Source organism: Procambarus clarkii, chromosome 18 (assembly GCF_040958095.1).
Source record: "Procambarus clarkii isolate CNS0578487 chromosome 18, FALCON_Pclarkii_2.0, whole genome shotgun sequence".
NCBI classification, from domain to species: Eukaryota; Metazoa; Arthropoda; class Malacostraca; order Decapoda; family Cambaridae; genus Procambarus; species Procambarus clarkii.
This window is the reverse complement of record NC_091167.1, coordinates 16,510,990-16,521,712: the sequence shown is the minus strand read 5'-3', so window position 1 is coordinate 16,521,712 and position 10,723 is coordinate 16,510,990. Positions and strand designations below refer to the sequence as shown.

At 38.1% G+C, this 10,723-nt stretch overlaps 1 long non-coding RNA gene across 1 annotated transcript in view; it reads left to right on the top strand.

Annotated features, from left to right (window-relative positions):
* The first annotated feature begins 229 nt into the window (after window positions 1-229).
* The window catches only part of LOC138365807 (uncharacterized), a 30,705-nt gene continuing 20,211 nt past the window's right edge, over window positions 230-10,723 (top strand). The window contains exons 1-2 of the long non-coding RNA XR_011229026.1: window positions 230-556; window positions 10,069-10,283. This is a non-coding gene — a long non-coding RNA (uncharacterized lncRNA). The remainder of the gene's footprint in view (window positions 557-10,068; window positions 10,284-10,723) is intronic.

The following is a 10,723-nucleotide window of genomic DNA, read 5'->3' as shown; positions in this document are numbered from 1 at the left end:
ATTTGAAGACCCAGGTCAATATTGAAATCACCTCCCAGAATGATGTGATTTTTGTTGAGTTTGTTATTTATGATAAGATTCCTTACGTTGTCTGAGAATGAAGCTATGTTGGTACTAGGAAATCTATAGATAGCACAGATAGTCAGGGAAGATTTAAGGGATTTACTGGAGTAGATTGTGCACACCCAACGAAGATCTTAGCATTATTGAAATCACTCCAATTCGTGGCCAAGTCCCACTACTAGTCAAAGCCTACAGAGACTGTAACCCAACCAGGATTATTTAAAGTTTTTGGTAACAGCCCTTGGCCTAGCCCATGGCCCACCAGCATTACCAGTCTCTTGGCTGAGCACCCAGAGAGCTTCAGAGATGACATAGTGGAGGTGAACCTTGATCACCCGGGTAACTGGGAAACCTCTACTGTAGGACTGAGGGAACCCTGCAGCAACGTTGTGAAGGAAAGAAGTATGGTTCTTCAGGATGCTGTCACAGCTGAAGGTGACTTGACATGGTTCCAGAGAAAGAAAGCGCCTCCAGTGTCCACTTTCATCGGCTGGTTAGTAAAGATCTTACTGATTTTGTTTGTGGAAATTTACCGCAGAAGTACTGTAGCCCTACAATAAAAAGGGGAAATGATTTTTCCAGGAGATACATCTTCTCTTATCTTTTAATTACTATAGCTCAAGTGCCTCTTCACTCCTTGATGGTGGAAAGCTGTAATTATGATGCTGATGATGTTCTCTCTCTTTTCTCTACCCAAATTATATACAGTGGCACTTCGACATACGATTGCCCCTACTTACGATAATTTCGAGTTAAAATATAAATTTCATCGAAAAATGCGACTCGACATCCGATGGTGTCGTCAACATCTGATATTTGTTGGTACACGTTCGGGTCGGCCGAGCGCGTGGTTCCTGGTCACGCGGTCCGACCTTCCTCAGTTTACTACAGCTACCCGCTTAGTGACGATCACGCCTATAAGAAATTCTGCTTTAGTGGTGATTTTTTGCATTTTGAACATTAAATTAATTATTATATAATACGCCATGAGTCCCAGGAAAGTCAGTGGTAAGGCTCAACATATGAGATCCCATGTAAGAATGACCATAGAGCAAATACAAGAGATCATTCGTAAATATGAAGATGGTGTGCGGGTAGGTGAACTAGCTAGGCAGTACAACAAATCTCGGTTAACGATATCCACCATACTAGCTAAGAATAAGGACATTATGGGTGCTAAAGTGATGCAACATTACAGACAAATGTTAAAACGAATGGAAAAACAAATGTCTCTTGACATTTGTAGTGAGACAAACAAGCACTGAACCACAACCAGGTCCTAGTGGTATTCAGGCAAAACTTGAGAGAGTACCCCAGAGAAAACATCACTGCCTGATGTGATATTGGAAGGGGACTTCCCTTGCAAACAGTAACAACTCTCCTCGTCCCCCCTCATCACCATCTTCCATACGCCATCAAGAGCCCTCCATAAAGGTATGAGTAACTTTGGTATTGTATTGTAGTTAGAAAAAAACATTGTATTCAGTATAAAATGTATTTTTATGTTAATATTTTGGAGGGTGGGGAACGGATTAATTCAAATCCCTTTATTTCTTATGGGAAAAATCGCTTCGACTTACGATATTTCGACTTACGATCCGTCTCTGGGAACGGATTAGCATCGTAAGTCGAGGCCCCATTGTGTGTGTATGTATGTATGTATGTATGTATGTATGTATGTATGTATGTATGTATGTATATATATATATATGTCGTACCTAGTAGCCAAAATGCACTTCTCAGCCTACTATGCAAGGCCCGATTTGCCTAATAAGCCAAGTTTTCATGAATTATTATATTTTCTCTAAATTTTTTATTATGAAAAGATAAAGCTACCCATTTCATTATGTATGAGGTCAATTTTTTTTTATTTTAGTTAAAATTAACGTAGATATATGACCGAACCTAACCAACCCTACCTAACCTAACCTAACCTATCTTTATAGGTTAGGTCAGGTTAGGTAGCCGAAAAAGTTAGGTTAGGTTAGGTTAGGTAGGTTAGGTAGTCGAAAAATAAATAATTCATGAAAAATTGGCTTATTAGGCAAATCGGACCTTGCATAGTAGGCTGAGAAGTGCGTTCTGGCTACTAAGTACGACATATATATATATATATATATATATATATATATATATATATATATATATATATATATATATATATATATATATATATATATATATATATATATGTCGTACCTAGTAGCCAGAACGCAATTCTCAGCCTACTATGCAAGGCCTGATTTGCCTAATAAGCCAAGTTTTCATGAATTAATATATTTTCTCTAATTTTTCTCTTATGAAATGATAAAGCTACCCATTTCATTATGTATGAGGTCAATTTTTTTTTATTGGAGTTAAAAATAACGTAGATATATGACCGAACCTAACCAACCCTACCTAACCTAACCTAACCTATCTTTATAGGTTAGGTTAGGTTAGGTAGCCGAAAAAGTTAGGTTAGGTTAGGTAGGTTAGGTAGTCGAAAAACAGTTAATTCATGAAAACTTGGCTTATTAGGCAAATCGGGCCTTGAATAGTAGGCATAGAAGTGCGTTCTGGCTATTAGGTACGACATATATATATATATATATATATATATATATATATATATATATATATATATATATATATATATATATATATATATATATATGTCGTACCTAGTAGCCAGAACTCACTTCTCAGCCTACTTTGCAAGGCCCGATTTGCCTAATAAGCCAAGTTTTCATGAATTAATTGTTTTTCGACTACCTAACCTAACCTAACTTTTTCGGCTACCTAACCTAACCTAACCTATAAAGATAGGTTAGGTTAGGTTAGGTAGGGTTGGTTAGGTTCGGTCATATATCTACGTTAGTTTTAACTGCAATAAAAAAAATTGATGTCATACATAATGAAATGGGTAGCTTTATCATCTCATGAGAAAAAAATTAGAGAAAATATATTAATTCAGGAAAACTTTGCTTATTAGGCAAATCGGGCCTTTCATAGTAGGCTGAGAAGTGCATTCTGGCTACTAGGTACGACATATATATATATATATATATATATATATATATATATATATATATATATATATATATATATATATATATATATATATATTTATATATATATATATATATATATATATATATATATATATATATATATATATATATATATATATACGCGGAATGCGACACGAAATGGGGTGCCATGACAGACCCAGCACTCAGACCAGCCATGCCGAAAGCCAAGAAACAATCCAGTTGGGACAGCCCCATTGTAGACAAAGAAGCCACAGCTTTGCTGGAGGCAGCAACAACCCCCAGTGATCGTGCACGCCTCACAGCTGTGCAGGCTCCCCATGCAGGGGACTTCCTTCTAGCAGTCCCTATGTCTGCGACAGGCACACGTCTTGATCCGCAGGAGCTCCGTATTGCAGTCGCTCTCCGCCTTGCTGCCCCTATCCACACTGTTCACAGGTGTATTTGCGGCGAGGCAGATGCTGACGAATATGGATTGCATGGCCTGCACTGTGGAAAATCGGGTGGTTGGCACACTAGACACGACGAAGTCAACGACATCATTAAAAGAAGCCTTGCCTCTGCTCAGTGTCCAGCGGAGAGAGAGCCCCGCAACCTACTGAACCGTGACTCTGTTAGCTTTGCCGGCCGACCAGACGGAATCACACTGCGTCCGTGGAAGGGTGGCAGGCAGTTAGCATGGGACTATACTTGCGTATCCACCCTGGCAACGACATACATCACCCTCTCTGCCGGCACGGCAGGAGCCGCAGCGACACACAGAGAAAAACAAAAGTCAGTCAAGTACAGGCAATTAGATCAAAGGTACAATTTCGTTCCAATAGGGTCTGAGACCCTAGGCCCATGGGGTGAGAGTGCAAGAAGGTTTCTTAAGGATCTTGGTTCCAAGCTCATTGACACCACAAGAGACCCTAGAGCAGCAAGTTTTCTCTTTCAGCGCCTCAGTGTCGCGATCCAGAGGGGAAATGCCCGCTGCATCCTCGGTTCCTGCCCGGCGTCGGAGGAGTTCGAGGAAATCTACAGCCTCTAGGAAGCGAACTTTTTCTTGTGTCCTCTTAATGTTCATTTTTTGTATAAAATCAGATATGTAACTGTATAACCTTGCATAATAAAGTATATATATATATATATATATATATATATATATATATATATATATATATATATAATATATATAATATATATATTTACACATACACACACATACATGTACATATACATACATATACATACTGTGATTGTGTGTGTGTGTGTATGTATATATATATATGTGTGTGTATATATATATATATATATATATATATATATATATATATATATATATATATATATATATTATAATAATAATAATATGGATTGTATATTATATTTTTTTAATTTTTTGTTTCTCATGTGCACTACAGAGACTGTAGTGCACATGTTCTTACATATTGATCCAAAACTGGTGGTGCCTGGGATTACAATGTGTGTTGTAGATACCCAAGTGCCAGTTAAAGTTCAAGTATGTTTATTGGGACCATAAAATACATCTCAAAAGGATAGAGTAGCCTCGGCTTTTTCTACCCTCCCTAAGTGCCTGTATTCAAACACCAAAACATTGTATCATTAATTTGGAAGGAAATAGCCATGTATATTTGTCTATATTATCCCTCCATTTGTTTTGATGCTACATATAAGGCAACACAAATTGAATAACGGTGTGTTTGATTTTTGGACATTTGGCCCCGTGCCTCTTGACAAGGGCATTCCAAAGGGAAATGTTTCGTGGCTCATTTCTTACCCGGAGCATACCTGTAGAGGGTTTCGGGAGTTTTTCTACTCTCCGAGCCCAGCCTGAGGCCAGAGTAACTGACTGTTAATATAAAAGGCAGAAAAAAGTCAGTAAAAAAAGGGGGGGGGGATAGTAGAAGAAGCGAACACTCATACGTATTTAGAGTTAAATGACAAGTTTCTCTCTGAATGCTCTGTGTTCCCTTCTTTGAGGCTGTGGGTCCCTATAATTGCACCAGAGGTGGTATTCCCTATATAAAGGTAGAATGTCATGTTTAGATTAAAGATTGGTGGCATTTTCAGTTAAGAGATAATATACCGTACTGTATTTTGGTAGTGGTCGGCTTAGTCTGGTCACAGCTGAAAGGTGTAAAGTTGTCCCACAGCAGTTTTGGGGGTCATTTCATTCATTTCATTCAGTTCATTTTTTTTATTATTTTATTTATATATAAAAGAAGGTACATTGGGATTGTGAGGATACATAGTATAGTACAGTATTTACAATCTTGTAAAGCCACTAGTACGAGCAGCGTTTCGGGCAGGTCCTTAATCTAAGAAAATTTTAAGTAGGTAAATACTTGCAAAATTTATAAAAAATGATAACAGTTACAAGGCAAAAAAAAAATAAAAGATGAGAGAAAATTGTAGGTATATTAAAGCACATAGGTAATTCAGATTGATTGCAATGACAGCTTGAATGGTAGTTGACAAAAATTGGTAGACACAATACAGCATATGGCTAGCACATAAAAGAAGACAGCAATGAACACAATGATAAGGTTGTTTGGGTTAAGTACATAAAAATTGGGAGATTGGATAACACTAGATACAGAGCAAATTTAAAGCTCAGTGTAGGAAACTACGAAGATGAAATTAGGTACTTTTTGGTTTTGCTTTTAAATAAGGCAAAAGTTTGACAGCTTTTCAATTCACTAGGGAGTGAGTTCCAAAGACTAGGTCCCTTAATTTGCATAGAGTGTTTACACAGATTAAGTTTGACCCTGGGGATATCAAAGAGATATTTATTTCTGGTGTGGTGATAATGGGTCCTATTACATCTGTCCAGGGAGAGTTTCAGAGCATGGTTTGCATTTAAGAACAGGGTTTTGTAAATGTAGTTGACACTACATTTTCTACTTTCTATGGGCTACAGAAAATAATATGGTGTTTAACGAGGATAAGTTCCAGCTCATGCGCTACGGAAAAATTGAAAATATAAAAACAGAAACCACGTACAAAACTCAGGCAAATCATAACATAGAACAAAAAGGCAATGTAAAGGATCTGGGTGTACTCATGTCGGAAGACCTTACCTTTAAAGAACACAATAAAGTAGCCGTCACAACTGCAAGAAAAATGACAGGTTGGATAACAAGAACTTTCCACACTAGAGATGCTATACCGATGATGATACTTTTCAAAACGCTTCCACTCTCTAGAGTGGAGTACTGCTGCACAATGACAGCCCCTTTCAAAGCTGGAGAAATTGCTGACCTGGAGAGCGTGCAGAGATCCTTTACTGCTAGAATCCACTCAGTAAAACATCTAAATTACTGGGACCGACTAAAGAGCCTAAATCTGTACTCCCTTGAGCGCAGGCGGGAGAGATACATAATAATCTATACATGGAAAATAATTGAGGGGCTGGTCCCAAACCTGCACACAGAAATAACATCACATGAGACCAGAAGACATGGCAGGATGTGCAGAATACCCCCGTTGAAAAGCAGAGGTGCAACAGGTACTCTGAGAGAGAACTCTATCAACATCAGAGGCCCGAGATTGTTCAACACGCTTCCACTACACGTAAGGGGCATAACTGGCCGACCCCTCACAGTGTTCAAGAGAGAACTGGATAAGCACCTCCAAAGGATACCTGATCAACCAGGCTGTGACTCATCTGTCAGGCTGCGAGCAGCTGCGTCTAACAGCGTGGTTGATCAGTCCAGCAACCAGAAGGCCTGGTCGACGACCACGCCGCGGGGACACTGAGCCCCGGAAGCACCTCAAGGTAACCTCAAGGTAAAGACACAAGAGAATGTGTGGAGGGAGTTAATATTTAGCAAGTTTAGGGATTTAAACAAGGGAGCTGAGTGTTGTCTGAAAGCAGAGTTAGTTATTATTCTGATAGCAGATTTTTGCTCGGTGGTGATGGACTTAAGGTGGTTTGCAGTGGTAGACTCCTATGCACAGACACCATAATTAAGATAGGGATAGATTAGTGCATGATATAGTGAGAGGAGAGCAGAGTTAGGAACATAATATCTTATTTTAGAGAGTATACACCTGTTTTAGAAACTTTCTTAGTTATGTGTTGAATGTGGGTGCTGAAGTTAAGTCTCTTGTCTAGGAATAGGCCAAGAAACTTGCCATCATTTTTATTACAGATGTTAATGTTGTCTATCTGTAGCAGAATTTCATTTGATGATTTGCTTCCAAATAAGATGTAGTAGGTCTTTTCTATGTTTAATGTTTGTTAGTTGACATCCATAAGTGGACTTTTTTTAATTCATTATTCACAACATTATTTAGTGTATGTGGGTTGGGGTCTGAATAGATAAAGAGTAGTATCATCAAACAATATAGGTTTAAGAATATTAGAGACATTAGACAGATCATTGATATATATATAAGAAATAGAAGAGGTCCTAAGATGGTGCCCTGTGGCACTCCAACGGTAATTGGTAGATTGGAAGAAGTTGTATCATTGATGGTTACACATTGGTGTCTGTCACTAAGATAGGATCGGATGTAGTCGGGGGCAAGGCCTCGGATTCCTTAATGCTGGAGTAGAGTAAGAGGTAGTTGTGATTAACAGTATCAAAGGCTTTTCTTAGGTCAATGAAGAGTCCAATCGGAAACTCATTTTTGTCAAGGGCTGAGTAGATTACGTCAAGGAGACTAATGATTGCGTCATTGGTGCTCTTTTTGGGACCGGAAGCCAAACTGGCAGGGGCTGAGTATGTCGAATTTTACGAGGTAGGAATAGAGCTGTTTGTAAATAATTTTTTCAAATATTTTTGATAGAATGGGTAAATTTGATATTGGGCTATAATTGTTTATGTCCGCCGGATTGCCTCCTTTATGGACTGGCGTTACTCTTGCTTTTTTAAGGATATCAGGGAAGGTGTGACACTATAGATTTGTTGAACAGTAGAGCTACGGGTGGGGCAAGGGCATGGGAGGCGCTCTTGTATACAATGGACGGAATTTCACTGGTGTTCCCTGCCTTGGTTTTTAGAGTGTATGATGGACACAACATCTGCCAGGCTGATTGGTGAAAGGAGAAGAGAGTTTGGATAGCTGCCTGAGAGATATGTGTTAATATGTGTTTGAGTCTGTGGGATTTTACTTGCAAGATTAGCACCAACCGATGAAAAGAAGCTACAGTATTAAATTCATTTGCCATTTCTAAATCAGTTGACGGTGTATTCCCATCCTTATAGAGTTTTATTTGGTTATGTGAGTGTTGTTTAGTTCCTAGGATACTAGAGATTGTTTTCCATGTGCTTTTCATGTTGCCTTTTGCTTCATTGAATCTATTCACATAATATGCAAGTTTTGCCTTTCTTATGATACTTGTAGTAAGCATTGATGAGTACCTTTTAGCTACTTTCTTTGAAACTAGGCCAATCCTAAGTTTCTTTTCATATTCATGTTGCTTGTATATTGAGTTGAGAATGCCACTTGTGAGCCATGGATTGTTTAATCTTTTGTCAGTTACTTGCTTGGTAAGAAGGGGACAATGAAGGTTGTAGAGGCTTAGAGTTTTGGAGAGGAAGAGGTTAGCTAATGAATTTATATCCTGGGTATTATTGAATTCAGAATCCCAGTTAATATTGTGAAGTGCATCTGTAAGATTGCCTAAAGCTGATTCACTGTGTAACCTAAATGAAAGTTCCTTGCTTTTTGGTGGTGTTATATCCATGTTCGCTGTGAGAAAGGTAGGATAGTGGTCAGTTGTTCTGTCGTAGATTATACCAGATACAAGGGGAGCTGTTATGTTTGTCCATATGTCATCCAAGGTAGTGGCTGATGTTTGAGTGACTCGGGTAGGTTTGGTGATTGTGGGGATTAGCATACAGGAGTTCATGCTGTTAAGGAAATAGGCAACTTAAGAGCAATTTTGTTGACCCAGGTCAATATTGAAGTCTCCTCCCAGAATGATGTGGTTTTTGTTGAGATTGTTGTTTATAATAAGATTCCTTAGGTTGTCTGAGAAAGAAGTTATGTTAGTATTGTGAAATCTATAGATGGCTCCAATAGTCAAAGAGGATTTAAGGGATTTAATTGTAAACTGAGCAAAAGTATATTCACAGTAGTCATCTCTGTCACTAATGACACTGTTGCTGATAAATGTACAGTATCTTGGTAATATATAGCTGTGCCACCACCTTTTTTATTAGGCCTACAGTTATGAATGGCTTTATAACCAGCTAAGTTGTAGAGTTGGGTATAGTCTTTATTTAGCCAAGTTTCTGTTAAAATAATGAACGATAAGTTAGTACCTAGTGCTGTGAGTAATGCATTTATATTGTCAAAATGTTTACCAAGTGATCTAACATTTTGGTTGTAAACTGATAGACAGGTGCTATTTTGGAGTTTGTTTTTTGCCTGGTGTGCTGTGAAGTTCTTGGAATAATGATGATCAATGTGCTGGTTGGTGTAGATATGAGACAGAAGATTTTGATTAGGATCAATATCAGTGTGCATGGAAATGCAGAGGGATCACGATACAAGATACACGATGTAGAAAAACACAAGAATAGAAGCAAATACACATAAAATAGTAACAAATTAGAAGTAAAATATAGATTTAATAGATAGCCAGGAAGGCCACACAAGTTAGGTAAAAGAAAAAACAAAAAATCAGAGACTGACAATATAAATGTAAAATAAAAAATAATAAGAAAAATAATAATCATAGAGCAAAATGGTCTTAAAGATAATTAGCTTAGTAATGGTTAATTAAAATCCTATAATTAGTATGAACCTAAGAAAACAAAGTGAGCTCAAATGAATAATTAAAAAAAGACATATAAATCGAAGTAAATCTAGAAATTTACTCTAATATAAGTCTAAGTGTAAAAATAAATAGGGTGAGAGTATATTCATGTGGATGATTTTACTTTCACTGTCCATCTGATTTTCCAGGATCACATCCTATGCTAAAAATATTAATTGCTATTGGATATTATTTCAGAGTCAGAATGTGATCTTCATTAGGGGCATTATCAGACTGCAAGCTTGTATTCGCCAATACATGACGCAAATAGACTTCTGCGTACTAAGTTTGTGGAAGAGCATGTGGCAACACTGGCCAAGATAGCCAAGTTGGCTCAACAGCTCCATCGGGATATACTCACCGACAACATCCACAAAGGAGATGTGGACTTCCATAAGGCCCTCTACAATCAGGTGTGTGCCAGGAAATATCATAACACATACAGGAGTGTAATATTATTTTTTTGTAACTTTACATAAACTGTTTGCTTCAGTGCTATATTTTTGTAAATATATTTGTTGCTCACCTGTAGGTCCTTCCTGCAGGTAAGCAAGGAAGTGTTGAGGAAGGCAAGGATCCCTTTAGTGTGTTGCAAACTTTGTATACATTTGTATTCTTTATGCTGGCATCCAGAGGCTTTATGCTGGCATCCAGAGGCTTTATGCTGGCATCCAGAGGCTTTATGCTGGCATCCAGAGGCTTTATGCTGGCATCCAGAGGCTTTATGCTGGCATCCAGAGGCTTTATGCTGGCATCCAGAGGCTTTATGCTGGCATCCAGAGGCTTTATGCTGGCATCCAGAGGCTTTATGCTGGCATCCAGAGGCTTTATGCTGGCATCCAGAGGCTTTATA